Here is a 23,384-nt window from a genome sequence, read left to right on the forward strand (position 1 = left end):
ATAGTAACCTTTAACACACATACGATTTTTAACAATTATTTTGAATAACGCAATACTTTTGATTTGAACACCTTCTGGGATCTTGTTGTAAAATCATATACGAGTACATCGCCCCTGAAAAGACTTACTAACTCGACTTAACCGAGTACTTGGCATTATAAGTTTACGCTGTTCCTGGTGTTAACATTATGGTTATGATGATACTTATTATACAAGAATAGTTTCCGAAAGAAATACAACAGATAGAGCACGGTTTCAATGGTAGCAGAGATCGTAGCGTCGCGGCGTGACGTCACTTTATTGAGATATATAGACTAATGTCAAGCGCGTGAGCACATTACAAGTTGAGTGAGTGACCGACACTGTACACATTGCTTGATAAGTGCTGAAATAACCCTCGGGGACTTTATGTATTTACCATTTATCTACATGCAGTGTGCGTCTAAGTGTTCATAATTCTTTGGGTGTTAAAACAAGGTATGTTTCATACAACAGTGTAAAATAACAAATATGATAAACAAACCACGCAATAATTGAATTATATATATTATTTTAATGACAGCAATCAAAATATATAGGCGCTGTCTCATTTCATAATTATAATATTAGATCGATTGAAACAGAATAATTTGATCGGTAACGAAATGAAAAAAGGCAGATGATAAGTCTTAAACTTGAACTTACCTTTAAATCTGTAGGTTTGGTTTAAATCAAATATGATTTATAACATTTTAACGTTACACTTGGTTAACTCTGAATAATATATTGCAGTTATTTTCTTATCGCGAAAACAATTATTATATTATTATTTTATTTCCCACGCATTGCGTTGTCGTTGAGATTTTGAATGTAAATTTAAATTTATTATATATTGTTTGTTTCTATAATCCGAAACATATTAAACAAAATTATTTACGTTTCATTGTCACTAAAACATTTAAATACGAGATCTATTTATATCATGTAGGCGTTCCCGCTTCGCTCGGGCGAATTTTAAAAGGAAGGATCGTTGAAATTCGAAAAATAAGTAGTTATAAGCCATCTGGGATAAATTTCGCATCGAATGGTGGTAGCTGGGAAGTGGCGTGGCGTGGAAGGCGTGAAAGAGCCTCAAACAAAAGATTTTCATTATACATTATATAGAAGATTTGGGTCCCACATCGTTATGAGTTGAATACTATGTAAAAAAGTCTAGTAAATTCCAGTTAATTCGATAGAAATGTAAATTCTTATTCTGTGTTTTCAATTTTAGAATGAAAGCGCAATTGTAAGAATATAATATTTTGTCTTAGCTCGAGTTTTATCTACATCTGAATCTGTTTTGATTATATTAAGACTTAAGTTATTAAAATAATTTTATTAATGTTTATGTAATTAATACAATTTTATTAGGATTTAAATAAACATTTTTCAATCAAATAAACTAATACTAAATTTAACTATTAATATATCTAACTTGATTATATCTATAAATAAAAATTAAATTATGAAATAAATAATTAAAAGTCGCATTATAATTGAAGTAAAAACACAGTTAAAATTTCGCAAGCATAATTAATATCTATAAATATCTGTTAATTAGAAAACAATAACTAGAAACACTTATATAAAGAACGCAAATTGTACTTAACATCTTAAGAGAAAATATTTGCGGATTTTTTTATACTTTGACTGATATTTTGTCGGATTTTAACACTAGTTCTATATTTTTTCCAAAATCAATTAATATTACCAGTGTATTCTGTGCGTCCCTGTTTTGATTTACAAAAAAAAAAAATTTTTTTTAATACTAGGCTAACTTCAAACAATGCTTAAAACACCTTAATCAAATCGGTCGCAAACAGGAGTTTAAAATATTGTCTCCAATCTCTTAAGTTTCGTTATAATTTCCTGCATTTTGTTGGAGGTAATAGTTAAGTATTATTACCTGTACTTAGCCTTTCACCAAATTTTGATTGAGAATTCTTATACCTGAGAAATGTCTAAGATGTAACCTATTTAAGGCGCGGTCATACCTCAATATTCACAAAAATTGGTTTCTTAGAGAGTCGATTACAACATAACGTAATGAAAATGTTCCGACGCAAAAAATACATTACAAAAAAAAGGACTTAAAGAAAAATTTGAACCGAATATAATATGTATATATAATTTGAAATATCCAATAAAAAATTTGGAAGTTGCTTCCCAAAAATAAACTTTGGTGTTAAAAATCTTTGAATTTTCAGCAATAACAACATTCTTTTTTTAAAGATTTTAATACAATTAGTAATTTTCTCAAACTTAAGCTGAATAGTTATTCAATTTAATATGTATATTTTGAATAAACAAAATAAAATCAGAAAAATAAATGCCTTTTTGCAACTTAGCCACATGATCAACATAAATATTGTACTATTGGATGTAGCGTTTACAATCCTAGTCAGTCCGCGCCTTAAGTTACGAAAATGCAGAAGAAACTCTGCCTTTGACATTGAATATGTTCAATATTGTGTCGCCAATTCGGAGAAATAGCGAATCGAATTGCAATGAACATACGAGAAAGTTCTTAAGCTATTTATAATGTTCTGCTGGGGCATACCTTTAGGGTTGTGAAAGCTTTCGTCAATTTTGAACTAGATTTCTATATTTTCCCAACAATGTGAAATTAACGTGAAAATAATTTACTAACAATATAGGTTCTAGCAATCGCTATAGTATAGCTTAGAAAAAAATTATAATGAATATAAATATAATATACACAGTTATGCTTAATATAGTGGTATATATTTTTACATTGCTATTCACTTCGAGTATGTTATTATGCCTATTCTCCAAGGTATTTTTAAATAATATCTTTATTAAATAATTATAATATTGACACACTTTTTACACAAATTATCTTGCCCCAAATTAAGCATATATAGCCTGTGTTATGGATTGCAAGACAACGATATATTTAATACAACATACTTACTTACACACACATAAATTCATATAAACATACATACATACATTTAAACATCCATGAAGCGGAAACAAACATCCATATTCATCACATAAATGCTTGCACCTACCGGGATTCGAACTTAGCACCTCTAGCTTAGTAGGTAGGATCGCTAACCACTCGGCTATTATATACGAGGGCTGCATTAAAAGTATCGGGTATGGAATATTTCCACTGTTCCTGTCATATTAAAATCTTTTTAATTGTGAACTCCTTGGTTTTAAAAATCGAATACCATTTATTTATTTAAAAAAAGATTCTCGGTCTTTTCACAAAGAAGTGCGTGGTCAGAGATTTTCATCACCTGAAGAAGCTGTGGACGCCTACAAAACGGCCATTTTGGAGACCCCAACTTCCGAATGGAATGGCTTCAATGATTGGTTCCATCGTATGGAAAAATGTGTCAAATTTCGCGGAGAATACTTCGAAAAGCAATAAATACATTTTTAAATAGTAATGTTGTGTCACTTCCTTGATTCCCGAAATGTGCCGCCCTCGCATGAATTGTAGTAACAACTAAGTACAATATTCTACAGAGATATTGTGGTTCTTAGTATATCTAAAGAAAGTCGGGTAAACCATGTGCTATTTCTTACAGCACAGCTTTTAATATTAATATTGAACGAATATTTAATCAATTGTAGAGCTGTTCTCGAATTGTAAATCATAATTTCCTACACTGTATTAACTTACATCGTTAATGTTGACGTCCTTGCGATATTGCAATACGATACAGCACATATTACATGTTATAATCTTATTATTTTGAGACTATTACAGAAAATTCACAGATTACTTGTACACTAAAACTGTTACAATTATCTGTATTATATTCCTATAACCAGTATTTAATAAAACAACGACGGATCGTCCACTCTGTTGTTTACAAACCTGATTCTCAGTTCTCACTCAAAACGACCGCGATGGCTTCTCGCCTTTGTTTCTTGCTGATTTTTATGGACAAGTGTATAATTTGGATTATCTATCTATATTGTAGAAAATGTAATGCTGCTTAGGTACTGAAGCATGCATATAATTATATAAATTACCTGTTTATTATTTATAATAATTAAGTATATATAAATTAAATATTTGTAATTTTAAATTCCTGTAATACAGGCGATATCTGTTAAAAAACGTGTTAATACTGTTATTACTTGTATTTCTAGGTTTTGATGTACACTGGAAACATACAACTGTAATAATTAACATAATAAAGAAATTTCAAATCAAAAAAAACAATCAAGTATTTAATATAAAAAAGATCAATATAGTTATTTATCACTTGTGTATTGTTCAATTTTAAAATCATTTATCAAAGAGAAGAAAATAGTGCGAAACATAGAAAAGATAATTATTTAAAAACTGGTTTAAACTATATCTATGTATTATAGTTAATTATATTGAAATATATATGAGATTAGTATGAGGAGAACCAAGTTTACCGACATAACCCAAATGATTGCAAAACAGAAGTATTATGGGCAGGGCACATAGCTCGACAGACAGATGGCCGTTGGGAATAGAGTCCTCGAATGACTGACCACGTACCGAAAGATAGTATTGGTAGGCCCCCCACAAGATGGACCGATTATCTGGTCAAGATCTCAGGAATACGTTGGATGAGGACAGCGCAGGACCGATAGTCGTGGAGATCTTTGGGGAAGGCCTTTGTCCAGCAGTGGACCTCTTAATATACTCACAAAACAACAAAATAATTTGAAAAAATATGACACTTAATTGAGCTAGATACAGTATATCCTCACGACGCAGACGCACACGTATATACCTATAAAATATGATGCTATATATGTTTGGTACCTCATATTGTTACCAATTTACGACTATTTTATTCAAATTTGCTCATTTCATGTACAACGTAATTATAAAATAGCGCATATTATTAATAACGACACTTATAACCATTGTAAAAAGTTCTACACATTGTGCATTCAAAAGTAATTACTTGTAATAAAAGAAAATACAATGTTGATGTAAATTTTTTATATTAACTTTAACGATAAGTTTCAGATAAATTAACTATAATTGATATGGAAGAAATATTCAACTATGGCGAAATATATCGAGTCAACTAACCATATAACATTAATCGGAATGATTGTTTACACAATATCTGAATGCATTCATCATTTTAAACTTATACTTTTACCAAAGTCATTGACCAAAATACATAACACACAAGATTTAATCGGTGAGTAAAAATGATTAATGTCTGTTGTTAATGTGGCCCAAGGATTTTATAGAATCACGAGAATTTTACAAATATCTATCATCGATTAAAGCCTTATCTGTATACAAAGAACGAAGGAGAATGTCAGACAGATAAAGATAACATCTTTTATTTCACTCTATCTTTTTCGTTCCATAGCTTCGTCGTCGTTCACTATAATATGTCAATCTATTTTAGATTATCTGTGATCTATACTAAAAGGAGCCTTAAAAGTAATATTAATCAAAATAATGTTTAATAATATTAATAAATTTAATATTATTTAATACGTTTAATTGTTCAATATTACTTTGTACAAATATTTTTTTGAGGAAAGAAAAAGTGCCCGTTGAGTTTGTTGCGCCCATTCTTCTCAGGTCTGAGGCATTCGTTTTGGAATGGGTGGTAGTTTTTGACCTTTAATAAGTGATATCACATGCTATTTTGAATAAAAATATTTGAATTTAATAAAACAATGAAATAAAAAGTTACAAGCTGATTTACTTTGAATTCGAGTAGTTTTCGTATTTTCCAGTCTTTATTTACTCGTATTATCATGAACGTTATTTCCGAAGGCCATAGCAATAAATCAAAAAAAAATCAAACAGGTTTTTCTCACTTATTCCTGATTGGTTCTTGGTTTTAACCATTTTTATGTAGGTTTATGATACATTTATGACAGATGTATCATAATTCAAATCAATTATGATTTATTTTAGTTTATTTATTATAATTTATAGCCGATTTTATAGACGATAATGATGCATGGTTTTTGTCTGGTTGTCTGCCACCTAAAATTGTATAATATTACTAGCTGACCCAGCAAACGTTGTATTGCCGATATTAAAATCGCGATACAAAAGTAACTGTTGATCGTAGATGGGTGAAAATTTGAAGTTGTATGTATTTTTTAATGCTGACTCATAATCAAACAAATTTAAAAAAAATGTAAAAAAAAATTCGTGGGGAACCCTTAACATTTAGGGGGATGAAAAATAGACGTTGTCCGATTCTCAGACCTACCCAATATGCACTCAAAATTTCATGAGAATCGGTCAAGCCGTTTCGGAGGAGTTCAAAGTTCAACACCATGACACGAGAATTTTATATATTAGAGATAATAATAGGCTAAGTTGTTATATGATTTTAAAGATGCGCTGGGAGTTTCTTATCAGTTCTTCTACCCATGTCCCCTTTATCGGATGTAGCTTCATCAGGTTTACCAAGTGTTGTTGCAATATTTTATGTTATTTTCACTCCCTATTGTAAATAAATATATTTCTATTTCAATTCAATATAAGTCAGTATCATTGTTGGTTTTCTGAATTAACCAATCAATAGAAAATCGACAGAAAATTATGGTGATCTCTTCTTGAATGATGAGCCTATTGGTATTTTTATAAAGGCCTAAGGTATTCACCAGTGGGAGGCTCCTTTGACAGGAAGCCGGCTAGATTATGGGTACCACAACACAATTTCTGCCGTGAAGCAGTAATGTGTAAACATTACTGTGTTTCGGTCTGGCGCATTAGCTAGTGAAATTACTAGGCAAATGAGAGTTAACATCTTGTCTCAAGGTGATGAGCCCAATTGAAGTGCCGCTCAGATTTTTCGTCTTTTTCAAGAATCCTGAGCGACACTGCATTGTAATGGGTAGGGCGTATCAATTACCATCAGATGAACATCCTGCACGTCTCGTCCCTTATTTTCATAAATAAAAGTCATTGCAGATAATCCTTTCCTATAATGTCTGGATTTGAAATGTAGGTTGAAATATTTAAGTCCAGATTCAAGTTCAAGTGAAATGACATGAAATCTGAATTCTTAATAATCAATTAAGGAAACCTTTTTATCGATATTCTATCAATGAAAAATAAATATGTAATAGTAATCTAATAATAACTAAAAAGATTAACGGCCTCACAAATAAACTTGGTATAAAGTTATAACTAAGCATATACAAAGAATATGCAAAATGTTTACAGTATCGTTGACAACACTGTCAATACAATGATAATTATGAAGTTTTCCGAATGACAATGACAAGAAAAATGCAAAATGACAAAATGACACAAAATGACAAGCAGCCTTGCAAATAAACGCGGGAAACGTTATACGTCCGAATTAACCAATCGTAAGCAAAATGTCTATTTGTAAACATTTTGCATTTTCTTGGTTTATGATTAGTTATAACTTTATGCCATATTTATTTGTAAGGCCGTTAATGTCAAACAATTGTTTATTTTACTCAAAGAAATTAGTAGTAGTTTTCATCCATAATTTTTTTTTCATAAACAATATTGTCATAACACTCAAATTATTTACAAACCCGCGAAATAATTATCAACTAGTTGTTATTATACATATATACAAAACAATCATATAGCAATCTGTCATCATTAAGGCAGCGTTCGTAACAAATGTTTTCATTAGATCGTTCTTTTTTTCGACTTATTTTGCAATTCCGGCTACCACGAAAGTCTTTTCATTTTTCGGGTTAATTTAGCCTCACTCACTCACAAATAATAGCGCTTCTAATTCGTCGCTTAATCCTATTAATAATAGAATTTTCAAAATCGGTTCAGCAGATCCAGAAATTACCCTTTACAACGTTACACAATGACAAACTTTACTTTTTATAATTTTAGTAAAAGATTATCACAAAACAGGTATCAAAATTTATTACGGCGAGACTAAATTTAAAATTTTAATGTGTGCTAGTTTTACATATGTGTTAGTGAGTTAATTATAATAATTAAAGTGAAGATGTTCTACGACAATAAAGCAGTATAGAAAAATCAGTATTTACCTGTGAAATGTTTCTATAATTGGATTGTTGCTTTATGTAACAACATAATCTATCAAAGAACTCGACACCATTATATTTTTTAATTAATATCCGTTAAAACACAGAACAATTGCAATAAAAACATAATAAAATTAAAAGACAGTCCAATTTGACAGGAGACTAATCGACACCAGATTGTTTCAAAACGGTTTCATTCATTTCAACAAGTACATCAAATCCGTCTTATTCTCCCACCGGGGTTTTTGTGTAAGTAGAGCTATCTCACTCTCACACATGGTTCGTCTATTACGCTAGTATATTAAGTTTATCATATAATTATTAATTACACTAGCTTATGCTATGACTTCGTTCGTAAGATTCCTCCTTTGATGTATTGCCCTTTCAAAATATATTTCCAACTTGCTCATTCCAGTTTCTTCTATTTTTCCACTCAAATCTTCTATTTAGTTCATAACTCCTTTCAGGAAATATTTATTGCCTTGATAGTAAAGGTAAGACATGTTTATAAAATGGTAGAAGTAAAAAGTCATGATGTGTTAAATGAAATTGGCCCAACACCTGCTGGGTGTCGTTAACATTGAACTCTAGGACCATTAAAATTGATTTGGAATGTTGCCCTGAGATCTTGTTGCAACATTGCCGAACCTGCCACGAACCATATTACTTGTGCAACCATTATATCAATCGTTATATTAAAACTCACACTCAAAATGTAACTAAATGCCGACTTATCTTATCTTTATCTGACCTTATAAAGCTGAGATTTATAGATAGGTCCTGCGCTGCCCACATCCATCTTATTCCGGCAATCTTGACTAAGTCGTCGGTCCATCTTGTGGGAGCCTACCAACACTACGTCTTCCAGTACGTGGTTGCCATTCGAGAACTTTACTGCCCCACCGGCCATCTGTCCGTTAAACATTGTGCCCTGCCCACTGCCACTTCAGTTTCGCAATCATTGGGGCTAAAATCATGATAAATAGTACAGGTTTCACTTCTTTTGTATTGTACTGATTTAAGGGAACAAAGTCGAAAGGAAACGCGACCCTGATCCTGCATTTTTGCGTGCTCTGATGTAAAACATCTGAAAAGACTCCGGGATATCATATGTTTATGACAGTGACGTCATCTATATACTTATAAGGACATATCATTCGCAGTCTGATAGCTGAACGGCAAAAGTGTGCTTAAAGACAACGTAAGCACAATTTTTTCGTCGTGTTCCAACTATCAGTGTCCAAATCGGGTTCTAAATTCATCACCCGTGACCTAAACTAAATAAATGTTTTATATTGCTGCTTGGCCAAGAATATAATTTTTAACAACTGTAGTAAATGCGGCAATATATAGCAGTTGAATCTTATGATGGAGTAATTGGTGGCATGTGCCATATTTTGCCTTTGTTTTTATATGACGTGATTTGTCTTTATGTATAGAACGTCACTGGCTTATGACTTGGCAATTTTTATAATTAACTAGCTGACCCGACAGACGTTGTTCTGTAGATAATAAAAAAATACTATTTTATAGAAAGACATCAAGAATTATTTCGTAAAAAATGCTCCCTTTTGTTACTATGAAATTGTTTCACAGCGGAACTGTCAAACCGTGCGTCACTAAATTCTCTCATTGAAAATATGTCCATACAAAACAAATATTGAAAATAAAAATAATTATGGGTCCCAAATCGAAATAAAAACTCTCAAGTTGGACCAGAATGCACTCCATGAAGTGATCCCCATTAAAATGCGTTCATTAGTTTAGAAGTCCATCGCGGACAAACAACGTGTCATGTAATTTATATATCTTAAGATTATTACCTTACGGGTGTAGCTTTTATAAAATCAAAACCAATCCTACTGTTTTTTCTTATTTTATACCTTAGCTTGATGGAGTTTTACATCTCCCGCGAAGTCTACAACTTCTCTTAATGCACTCAGTATTTTATTTACTGTTTTAGGTAGGAAAACACATTATTAGATACAATCTTCCGGGGTGATTTCCATACCCATATCAATAATGTTGCGTCGTATTTACAACTTCAAACACCTTTTATAGCAGGACAGTCGTCCTTGTTTATAAGGAAATATAATTTAAATTACTCCAAAGGTGAATTGCCTATGATTATAATTTTAATTACTATTCATTCTAGAAGCCTAACAAATATATATTCATATTTCATCTTAAACGTAGGTATTATTTTTCGTCTTAATTCGGTTTAAATTTATCATAATACGTTATGCTAGCTTAATTAGCGACTATTTAAGTAATTTTTTTTGCTTTTCAATCTACGAGTAGAAACATCGAGAATAATATAGAATAACAACAACTTTTGATATGATGTTTTCCTCGTTAAATATCCTTTTAAATTGATTTAAAAAAGAATGGGCATTACAGTTCGATGGTAAATTCGAAATTGTATCAAAATTTGAATTTCACGTTTTCAAACCGGCTTTGTTTACGATGTGAATTTGAATAGTTGTGGCTTAAGTCTAGATTATATCATTAGTTACCTTACTCCTCTGAAACGGCTTTACTGATTTTTACCAAATTTCAAAATACATATTCAGTAGGTCTGAGAATCGGCTACTATCTATTTTTCATCCCCCTAAATGTTAAGGGTGGTCCGGTCCACCCCAAAATATTTTTTATTTTTTTGGACATAATTTTTTATTATTATTTTTTTATGATACAACATTAAAAAATACATACAACCCTAAATTTTCAACCCTCTACAATCAACCCCTATTTTAATATCACGATTTTTATATTATTCTGTTCCATCCACAAATCCGCTATAGGGTTGTAAGATGGCAATGGATAAATACTTACAATAATTGTAGTACGATAAATATGGTAGGTCTGAGAATCGGTTGCATCTACTTTTTAGACCCCAAAAACTTTTTTATTACTTTATATGGCAATACAACGTTTGCTGGGTCAGCAAGTAATAATTATAAAATATTACCTGAAGCGATTCCTGCACTATCACCTGAAGCGATTCCTGCACTATCTCCCAAACTGACACGTTCACTTATTAGCCAAAACAGAAACGGTGGGCACCCTTAAGGGATTCACATCACAAGCACCTTTTCACAATCGGCGTGACAGTCCTAAGTGCAGAGGCTTTCTGGCCAAGGACGAAACGGTCACACGTGTAATCCTCGAATGGCCAACCAACGGGCAAAAAAAAACTTTAGTGAATACGAGGTCGCTCCAAGAAGTCTGCGAATACCCCAGATGTATTTTAGGTTTTCCAATTCATATGTACTGGCAACGCTCTTGTGATTCCTCTAGGTAGACTGTGATAGCTGTGAAAACGTCGAAAAAAATTGAGGTTAACTTTTAATTTCTACCAGTGGGAGGCTCCTTTGCACAGCTGCCGGCTAAATTAGGGGTACCACAATGGCGCCTATTTCTGCCGTGAAGCAGTAATGTGTAAGCATTACTGTGTTTCGGTTTGAAGGGCCGTAGCTAGTGAAGTTACTGAGGAAATGAGACTTGACATCTTATGTCTCAGGGTGACTAATTAAATAAATTATGACTAATTAATAAAGTAATTGTAGTGCCGCTCAGAATTTTTGAGTTTGTCAATAATCCTGAGCGGCTCTGCATTGTAATGGGCAGGGCGTATCAATTTCGATCAGCTGAACGTGCTGCTCGTATCATCCCTTATTTTCATAAAATAAATAAATAAGCGAGTATTAAATTCTTCTTCTCTGCCGTGAAGCATTCATGTGAAAGCATTACTGTGTTTGAAGGGCGCCGTAGTTAGTGAAATTAATGGGCAAATGAGACTTGACAACATATGTCTCAAGGTGACGAGCACAATTGTAGTGCCGCTCAGAATTTTTGGGTTTTTCAATAATCCTGATTGGATTGTAATGGGCAGGTCGTATCAATTACCATCAGATGAACGTCCTGTTCGTCTCGTCCCTTATTAACATTAAAAAAAATACCATAATATTACCTTCAAATGTTCCGTTGTTTAACACTTGTGTTTTTTTTTTCAAAGGAAATTTATAATTTTACTCTTATATCCGCTCTCAAAATATTTCGAATAACATAAGAACTGTCACGAGACTATAAAGTGAGAAAATGAGACAAAACAATTATTTTTATGATTTCAATTGTATTCAGTTCTAAAAGCCGGAGATACACTGGCTTCTCATTGGTCCTCAGTCACAGCATAAAAGCTGATATTCACACAATCAGGTTTCTGTAACAAGTTTGGAAACCTACAAAATGTATTCGACTTTTAAAACGCTATTCAACCCAAGCTGATCAAAGTTCATAATATTGAGTTTAATTATGTAAATAAGCAGCTCCTAATTAAGATCATGGAAATGCAAAACATTCTTTCAAATATATACTATTGTATGTATTACATGTGTTAGTATTACAGTGTTTCGGTCTGAAGGGCGCCGTAGCTAGTGAAATTACTGGGCAAATGAGACTTACATCTTATGTCTCAAAGTGACGAGCGCAATTATTGTAGTGCCGCTCAGAATTTTTGGGTTTTTCAAGGATCCTGAGCGGAACTGCATTGTTATGGGTAGGGCGTATCAATTATCATCTGAGCTGCACGTCCTGCTTCACTTTCACATTATATTGTGTATTTAATTAAAAAGAGTGCAAAAGAAGGACGCTGGGAGGGTTTCTTGCTCCGCTTCTTCTCTCTCAGAGCCCCATTTGTTTCTGAAGCGGTAGTAGCGTCTAGTATATTAGAAATGGCATCATAACGAATTCTAAAGGAATCAATTTTGAGAAAATAAATGCCTTTTTTATATCTACACTTGAAATGTCTTTTTTTTATACTACAGCTGATTCGGAAGATAGATTTCCCCAGAGAAGAACGAGCAAGAAACAATAATGTTGCTCTTTTCAAACAGATTGTTACAAATTATTTTAGATAATAATTTATACATAGATAGAGCCTGTTGCTGCTAGACAACCGATGAAAACAGGCCAGGTTTATTACTTAAGTGTGACAAGCTACGTCTTACACTCGGGATTTGTATGTCACTTCTTGTTAGTGTGCGTGCATTGCTCAAAATAGAGGCCTTTTGTTTAATGAAAATACGGGACGAGACGAGCACGACGTTCAGATGATGGTAATTGATATGCCCTGCCCATTACAATGCAGTGCCGCTCAGGATTCTTGAAAATCACAAAAATTCTGAGCGGCACTACAATTGTGCTCGTCAACTTGAGACACATGATGTAAAGTGTCATTTGCCCAGTAATTTCACTAGCTACGACGCCCATCAGACCGAAACACAGTAATGTTTACACATTACTGCTTCACGGCAGAAATAGGCGCCGTTGTGGTACCCCTAATTTAGCCGGCATCCTGTGCAAAGGAGCCTCCCACTGGTAGAAGTTAAAAGTTAACCTCAATTTTTTTCGACGTTTTCACAGCTATCACAGTCTACCTAGAGGAATCACAAGAGCGTTGCCAGTACATATGAATTGGAAAACCTAAAATACATCGTTTCATTTTTACTCAATGCAAATTAGAATTAGAAACGTATCATCATAAACCGTCTCTAAATTATGTATCTTTTTAACACTCCACGTGTAATAAACTGGCTTTTGAATTTATAATTTACGTGGTTTTCATATTTAAAATTATATCTCAATATGTTTTATCCATTCATATTTATTGAAGTAGGCGTTACTTTGCGGAAATCCATAATTATACAAATGATATTGGCGAGACAACACGTCCTGAGGATGCCTCGTGTAGAGGCGAAACACGTGTCGAATTGTTTAAAAACAAATATTGGCGGAATTAACACTAAAGAAAACTTAAATCATTTGTATCCATTCATATTCGTGTGTAAGCGTTATAAAACATTTATAAATGTTTAATTCGCAAACAATCAATCTATATATTTAAATAGAGTACAATAGCACGTAAAAACCATCAATTCAAATACATAATAGTGCTCTTTGTATGCATGATATATATATGGTGATGTTTATTATACTCGAGTTATACGTTAAGTAACAGTTCACGCGAACAGTTTGTTTACGTTTTGGTACAACCGTAAAGTTTACAACATAAATAGTTAATTAATACTAATCTATACTAATATTATAAAGCTGCAGTGTTTGTTTGTTTGTTTGAACGCGCTAATCTCTGGTACTACTGGTCCGATTTGAATGATTCTTTCAGTGTTGGGTAGTCCTTTATATAGCTATAGGCTATGTTTTTTTTTCAAAATTAGGAATCCGTAATAAAATTGCTATTTTGTAACACAAGGTGAAAAATCGAAAACCTATTTTTGCGTGCGCTGCAAAAACTATTGACAATAGATCAAAATGATGTACAGGCTATAATATAGGCAATATTTTATTACTTATAAAACTATCGCGTGAATTATACTTTATATGGCAAAACAACGTTTGCCGGGTCAGCTAGTTAATTTATATCTTTAGAAAATTTTGAACTAAATCCCTATACAAATTTAATTTAAAACCAATCTATGAACCGTTCGGGTGACGTACAGTGCATTGTTAAACTCTCAGGTTGTGGCTTCCTCTACTGGATCTATGTTACAGTTAATAACCTGCTCAACTCGAATATTTGCATATTGGGAAATTGCGCTCGCTCTTTCAAATCTAAACAATTTGTTATTTTTTCACTTTAAAATAATAATAATTTGTTTACATTCCTTTAACTACTGTCATTTTGAGATATAAGATGTTAAGCCTCTTAAGACTACTTATATTACTTCGATACTTATGTGGTAAATATATATTCATCATCATATACCAATCAATTTACCAGCGGGAGGCACCGGACGCCGGCTAGATTATGGGTACCACAACGGAGCCTATTTCTGCCGTGAAGCAGTAATGTGTAAGCATTACTGTGTTTCAGTCTGAAGGGCCGTAGCTAGTGAAATTACTGGGGAAATGAGACTTGACATCTTATATCTCAGGGTGACGAGCGCAGTAATAGTAGTGCCGCTCAGAATTTCTGGGTTTGTCAATAATCCTGAGCGGCAGTGCATTGTTATGGGCAGGGCGTATCAATTACGACCAGATGAACGTGCTGCTCGTATCATCCCTTATTTTAATAAAATAAATAAATAAGCGAGTATTAAATTATTTTCAAATCTAATCAATAGACTTTCCTCAGAATTTACTCAGCTAAGTGTGATAGATTGACTTTTGTATTGGGCTGTATTAGCTCAGTATTATTTCAACTGTTAAATGACTATAAAAAAGAAATCAAAGTTATGCTATGCTTACACTCAGCTACGTTTTACGTAAGTAAAGTCTGAGCAAAGTCTAAGTACGCTATATAGATATCAAAGTGTTTTTGTTTGAAGAGAATAATATTTTCTGAAGAGATTGTCTACAAAAATTGCGAAACATGATTTAGATCTTTTACGAATGAAAAATTTGAAATTTTTCAAATTAACCACAAAATTCTTCTTCTCAATCAGTCACTCTTGTCAGAGTGGTCGTGGTTACCAGGATGACGCACCATTAGTCGCCGTTGGTCTCCACAGTTATGGGTCGCACTGCCTCCCTCGCGATGCTCCTCCACTTTAGACGGTTTGCAGCGTTTTTGCGGGAGCACTGCACAATAGGTGTCTGGGTCACTGTTTTGATAAGGTCCGTCCATCGTGTGGGTGAGCGTCTTCTCGCTCTTTTCCCCTCCACCTGGCCCTGCACTATCAACCGCTCAATCGATCCTTCATTTCTGGAGATGTGATCAGAGAACTTCAGAATTCGTAGTTGCCACCACATCCACAAAATTACACAGTTTTTAGTATCGTGATTCAATAATGGTGGATGCTGCGGTGACTGCTGCTACCCAAACATCATCACACACGTGCTGTACCAAGATCTGATAACTTTCATTGGCCGAGTGTCTCATGAACCTCAAAAAATTGTAAATTGGCATTGGGGCGCTCGGTTATCTAAATGTTAAGACTAATTTGGTGACGTTTTTGTGAATAAATTCATTACTACCTTCATTCATTCTTACCATTTGTATAGAACAGTCGCGTGTGAAAATATAATACAATTCTGTCTATATGGCTCAGTACGTAGGTATTGTTCATGCAATGTGCGTTACAGTTACTACGAGAAAAAATGATTCTAAGGTCTTCTTTCGAAATGCTTTGTCATTGTGATTGTTAATTAGAGTAGATAATAGATACAAGTAGATAATTGGCGAGCGGAAATAATTGTTTCATAAGAAATTACGTAAAATTTATAAGGATGTTCGAGAATCAATACGAACTGTATCTTGAGAAAACTTGAACGATTACGCCATCTTAAGTTATTAAGTTTATATTCTATGTGATTTATAATATAATCTATAATGAGTATGAATAAAATATTAATTTAATTATAATACCAAGGAACTCGTAAATGCGACTGCCAACGGTTTCCTGTTGTCATTTAAAGACTAGACGGAGCGATTGTATTTGTTTTTTACAAATACAATCATTTGTTTTTTACAACCAAACAACGTGTATTGAAAGCAAACAAACTCGTAAGTGATACAATTTTATGTATTTTTTTATTTATTTATCATACAATAATGTTGTAATATAAAGTATAAATCAAAACATCAGCTCAAAACACTGAGTACTGAGTTAATCTTAGATCATATCGATTATAAATTGAGGTTGACAATTAATCTCTATTTTGAGCAATGCCCGCACACTAACACAGTGATATACAAATCGCGAGTGTAAGACGTAGCTTGTCTAACACATTAAAGTAATAAGCTTGGCCTGTTTTCATCGGTTGTCTAGCACCAAGAGGCTCTATCTAAGGCGTATACATTATCTAAGGCTATTTTAATATATAGTTCACCAAGGGGATATTGCTAGCGATACCTAGAAGGACGCAGTTTGTCGAAACGATTTAAAGCGTAGTGCTTCCAAACACCCTTTTACCAGTGGGAGGCTCCTTTGCACAGGATGCCGGCTAGTTTATACTCGTAGGTACCACAACGGCGCCTATTTCTGCCGTGAAGCAGTAATGTGTAAGCGTTACTGTATTTCGGTCTGAAGGGCGCCGTAGCTAGTGAGATTAATCTTACATCTGAATGCAACGAGCGCAATTTTAGTGCCACTCAGAACTTTTGGGTTTTTCAAGAATCCTGAGCGGCACTGCATTGTAATGGGCAGGACGTATCAATTACTATCAGCTGAACGTCCAACTCGTCTCGTCCCTTATTTTCATAAAAAATAAACTGATCTTTCTGCTGCTGGCAGCGCTCTTCATATACAGCGCATATCCCTTGTCAATGTGGACAGTCTCTTTAACAGTATTTCCCTGTGAACTTTAATCTCGTATTTCATCTCCATGTAGGTCAAATTTTCAAATATGCTCGGACTAATGTTTATAAATTATTTCTTATCAAGTGCCTAAATACAAAGTTTCATGGTTTTATCTTTGATAATGATGAATTTTCATACAAACCGCCATCCCCTATTTCAACCCCGCTATTTATTTTTGTAATAAAAGGTAACCTGTCCTTTTTCAAGTTCTAGTCTATCTCTGTACTAAATTCTCTCTGTACTAGTAAAATAGTCTCCCACTTGTACATTATTTATTTGTATGTATTTTATTTGAAAAGTATCCTAAAAGAAAGAAGAACGCGTACGAATTCGCGGGTAAAAGCTAGTATGATAATAAATTTTAGTTAAATATGAAGCAAATATTATAGAAGATAGACTATATAATTATATATCGCAATGTATATAATGGCTGGTGTTAAAACAGGGCCAAGTCTCAGGGCCACAGGCACAGTAGCAACTAATCGAGGGCTATGTGTATGCGTGTCCACACCTACACACGTTTTTCTTTAAGATACGCAATAATACCGCATATCATATTGTATTATGTATTCAAGTCACCAACAACAATAGCAATATGAATTAATTTTACCGTCACAATTTTATTTTTTATTAAACATCAAAACATATAAAAATATACCAACATAATTCGGCTTCAAACGTTTATAAATTCTAGAATTACTTAATTGTTGATTTTAGTTTAAAAAAGTGAATTAATTTGTTATTGATACAGCGTGATTTCTAGAGCGCTACTGTAATGTAAAATTTAATATTTCTTACCATGTGTTGGGTTCGAACGAAGGTTTTTGTTCTGAAGTCTATGTAGACGTATTTTGGGACAGTGCCTAATAGTTATAAATATGTCAGATATAAAATTTCTGTTGGATGCGAGGTAATACGATCAAATTATACACAAATGATTTAAGTTTTCTTTAGTGTTAATTCCGCCAATACTTGTTTTTAAACAATTCGACACGTGTTTCAGCTCTACACGAGGCATCCATCTCTCATGACTCGACTCATGAGTCTCGTGCCAGATTTTGGCGAGACAACACGTCCTGAGGATGCCTCGTGTAGAAAGATTAACACTAAAGAAAACTTAAATCATTTGTATAATTATGGATTTCCGCAAAGTAATGCCTACTTCCATAAATTTTCTTACAATCAAATAATATAATAATAATATTGACACACTTTTACACAAATTTTCTTAATTTTAGGAAATAAATAATCATAAAATTTAATTAAGAGGATTTGTTTTTATTTATTTACTTAGAGCATCGGCTACAAGAACATTAGTTTTATTCAAAACACATTAAAAATGAATATTTCATAATTTTTAATTAACTCGATTACAAGAAAAAGCCCCTGTATGTTTATTGGAGAAATTGTAATACTTATATTGAGATATAACATAAAGAATTATTAGCATGTACTCAAATTTTCTTTCATTGAATTGGTTACAGACCTTCTGATATTAATGTGTATAAATGAGTACATGCAATATTAGTTAAATTTATATTCAATTTCATATTACAAATTACACAGGCTGATTTAAATGAAAAAACTTGAATGTGTCATTTAAAAATTTAATTTAATTTAACGACTTATATAAAATACTTGTTTGATTAATTATTTTATAATTAAAATTACAATTTGACTTTAATATTTTGTTACACTTATGGATTATTTATTGAGTCACATTCTGGAAGACGGATCTAATCAAGCATATTTTTTAATATAACCTTCACACTGAGAAGAAAAACCGCCGTCAATGGGCCTCTTTTTATAAATAAAATTCTTCTACAAAAAATCCTTACTTAAATAGCCTATGGGCGGTTGCTCTTTCTCATTTTCATGGTAAAATAATTAAAAAATTCTAAGGCTGTGATCTACCGAGCATACTTAGACTTTGCTTACACTTTACGTACGTAAAAACTTAACTTACTCCTCATTTGATTTCTGAAATTATGCTAAGCTTAAGCTAACAGGGCCCAATGTTTAAATCAATATCACGTTTTATCACACTCTGCAAAGTTTTATGTAAGCAAAATCTGAGTAAGATTTTGGCGAGTCAACATGTCCTGAGGATGCCTCGTGTAGAAGCGAAACACGTGTCGAATTGTTCAAAGACAAATAATGGCGGAATTAACACTACATAACTCAAAACATTTGGGTATATGGATTTCCGTAAAGTAACGCCTACTTCAATAACTTTTTTTCTTATTGTATCTGTAACTCATCACTCAAAACACGGATATAACTAGATTTTTTTTAATTGAAACCTAGCTAGATCGATTTATCGCTCCCGAAATCCCCTGTATACTCAATTTTATGAAATTTGTTGGAGCCATTTTCGAGATTCAGATTATATATATATATATATATATATATAGTGGCGAAATTTACCTTTGTATTCTAATGTTATTGTAGCTGTTTCTCATTCAAACATGGATAAAACCATTTTTTTTAAATTGAAACCTAGCTAGATCGATTTATCACCCCCGAAATCCCCTGCATACTTAATTTTATGAAAATCGTTGGAGCCGTTTCCGAGATTCAGATTATATATATATATATATACAAGAATTGCTCGTTTAAAGATATAAGATTATGGCTGTTATCAAAAAAGATCTTGAGGTTTTAATCTGGTTGTTATTGGGTACTTATTTCTCATGTGAATAATTAAGTACTGCACTATTCTTTGTGGAGTTTTTCCAGAGTTGATCTTTATCTAAATATAATGGCGCCTATTTCTGCCGTGAAGCAGTAATGTGTAAACTTTACTGTGTTTCGGTCTGAAGGGCGCCCTAGCTAGTGAAATTACTGGGCAAATGAGACTTAACATCTTATGTCTCAAGGTGATAGGCGCAATTGTAGTGCCGCTCAGATTTTATGGGATTTTCAAGAATCCTGGGCGGCACTGCATTTTAATGGGCAGGGCGTATCAATTACCATCAGCTGAACGTCGTGTCGTCACTTGAGAACTATTACAATTATTTTACATTAAAAAGTTCATCATTCATCTGAGAAAAATCAACTTTCATCCATAATTTCAACGACTGTCTTACGAAGTTTCAATCAGATCACGTGTCCTGACGCGAGTTTAACATTTTATCCTAAGAAAAGTGTACAACGCCGCTAAAGAAGTAACCACTTCAAAACAGCACTTAAAAACTATATTTTCCGAATATGTCACTCGTCATAATCGTTGCCTATTTTGTGATACTATAACTCCAAACAAACCGGTTTCTTCAGTGTTATTTTCTTCAATAATTCATAAACAGAAAATGACGGTTTACGGTTATTTTAGTGTCAATATCATCTTTTACAACTCACCTGACTTACCAAAAATATATTATTTCATCACAACTTTATACGTACATATTACACATTTGAGACTGTCCGTTTGTCTTAATAAAGTCAAATAATAAGCTTAGATTAATAAATTAAGCTTAAAATTGATTTAATGGACGAACTAATCATTTAAAAACTACTAATTGTTAATAGCCTTTTACTTATTCTGTCACAAAGCGAACATATCTTCACAGTAGTGCGGAACGTATTAAATCATTGAAAATATAATGTATAACACAACATTTTACATGTGTGCGATATTTAAAAAATAATAGTCATATAGCTTAGGAGACTGACGTATTTGTTGACTTACATTGGTTGCCTGAACCAGATGATTTTGTGGTCGGGTAATAGTTTTTCTTCACAAAATAAGTCACTAATAATGCCTATAGGTGAAGTCGAAGGCTTTATTGGTAATGGAATCAATCTACTTCTTTAAACTATACCTACGAGAAAAATAAAGTCAAATTATTATAATTTTAGCAAATAAATTTTGAAGTATAAAATATTTTAAACATGAACGCAGAGAACTCTTTAACAGCGTTTAATAAATATTAATCATCAAAAAATTAAGAAATTAATAATATTATTATTTTATATGTGCGAGAACAAACTTAAATTATTATTATTTATTGCGTTGACAACCGCATTTGTACATACCAGTGGGAGGCTCCTTCGCACCGGATGCCGTCTAGATTATGGGAACCATAACGGCCCCTTTTTCTGCCGTGAAACAGTAATGTGTGAGCATTACTGTGTTTCGGACTGAAGGGCGCCGTAGCTAGTGAAATTACTGGGCAAATGAGACTTGACATAATATTATGTCTCAAGGTGCAGTTGCGCAGCGCTGCGCTCAAAGCGCAGTTGTAGTGCCGTTTAGAATTTTTGGGTTTTTCAACAATCGTAGGCAGGGCGTATCAATTGCCATCAGCTGAACGTCGTGCTCGTCTCGTCTCTTATTTTCATAAAAAAAGTCGAAATAACTTAGATTATGCTTTACATTTTTTAAAAGATACTTAAACAATATTGAATACAATACAAACAACGGAATACAAAGAAAATGATTACTAAGTGTGTGTGTGTGTTCCTCGTAGTATATTTACTAAATCAATTCTTCAACTTCGTCATACATGAGACGAAGAAGCCATTATTTAGTGAGCTTGTTTTTACATACATTGTATGACAATGGGTACAAATAAAGGATTTTATTATTTTCTATCTTATTATATTGACGCATAGTTTGTATTTATATTGTATTTACTTAATACAGACTGTAATGCATAAAATTGAAATAACAATATATTCTTCTTAATATAAATAAATTACGAGTGACACGTTTTTTGTCCGCGATGGACTCCTAAACTAATGAACGGATTACTTCACGGGCTGCAGTTTGGTCCAACTTGAGAGATCGGATAGTTTTTATTTCGATTTGGGACCCATAATTATTTTTATTTTCAATATTTGTTTTGTATGGACATATTTTCTATGAGAGAATTTAGTGACGCACGGTTTGACAGTTCCGCTGTGAAACAATTTCATTATAACAACAGGGAGCATTTTTTACGAAATAATTCTTGATGTTTTGAAATATTATTGGCAAATTCCTATAAAACAGTATTTATTTTTATTATCTATAGAACAACGTCTGTCGGGGCAGCTAGTATTTTATAAAAAATTATAATACAAAATTTCATAGATTTTATCGCTGGCATATTTTGTACATAATAAATAACGCATTTAGCTATCACATGAGCTCGAAGGCGGCGCGAGAATGCATAAAAAAATTGTTCTAAATATCTCCAGTGTAGACAAACACGTAAGTAGATACTACGAGTAGAAGAAGAAGTATTAGAAGAACAGATAAACTACTTTAAAATTATTTATTGGCTCGTGAATATATATCTTCTTGGCCTTGGCTTATTATCTAGTACTTACATCCTCTTTGAGTTACACTAAAATGACAGTTTAACCGAAACCTTTATAGAAAAAAGGTCAGTAATAGATATTATGATTGGTATGTTCCTGTAAATTCAGTGGAAATAACAATATAAGTTGTATATTAATGAAAAGGCGCTACCGTATGCTTACAGACTTACAAATATAATGATAATTGAGGTAAGAAACTTTTGCTGATGAATGTTATTGATTAGTTTATCGTTCAGTTTGTGTTGGTAAAAGCACACAGAGGTTACATTCGTAAAAGGTTTCTTTGCACAGGAGTTCGTGAATCAATAAGTGGTGTGCGAGCATTATTGTTTAGATTTGAATGGAGTTGTAGCTAGTAGCTTATTGGGCTACTATCGCTTTCATTACGGTCTCAGTTGCAAACCACAGAATTTTGGGTTTTCAAGTATCCTGAGCGCCAATGCGTTGTAATGTGTTTCACATATCACTCACACCCATCAATTTGTGAAATTTTAAGATCATGGCGCATCACTGTAACACAAAAGTAACAGGGTGAACTTGGTTCCTAAAATTTTCTGACGTTTGCGACATTCGTTACTTTTTTTTTATTTCTTCGTCCATTATTAGGACAGCCAAAGGGTTCAAGTCCATACAGCCGTTTTCGTTACATAATAATTAATTTTCAAAGCCTTAAATCTTAGCATAATTTTTACAATATTATTCTTTCTACATGCGTAGAATAGCAGGAGGAACAGATTT

The 23,384-nt window shown here is 32.8% G+C and overlaps 1 protein-coding gene across 1 annotated transcript in view; it reads left to right on the forward strand.

Annotated features, from left to right (window-relative positions):
- The first annotated feature begins 324 nt into the window (after positions 1-324).
- The window catches only part of LOC126968225 (elongation of very long chain fatty acids protein AAEL008004), a 59,577-nt gene continuing 36,517 nt past the window's right edge, over positions 325-23,384 (forward strand). Inside the window, exon 1 of the mRNA XM_050813098.1 lies at positions 325-477. The gene's annotated coding sequence lies outside the window, so the exon portion shown is untranslated. The remainder of the gene's footprint in view (positions 478-23,384) is intronic.

Source organism: Leptidea sinapis, chromosome 15 (genome assembly GCF_905404315.1).
Source record: "Leptidea sinapis chromosome 15, ilLepSina1.1, whole genome shotgun sequence".
Classification (NCBI taxonomy): Eukaryota; Metazoa; Arthropoda; class Insecta; order Lepidoptera; family Pieridae; genus Leptidea; species Leptidea sinapis.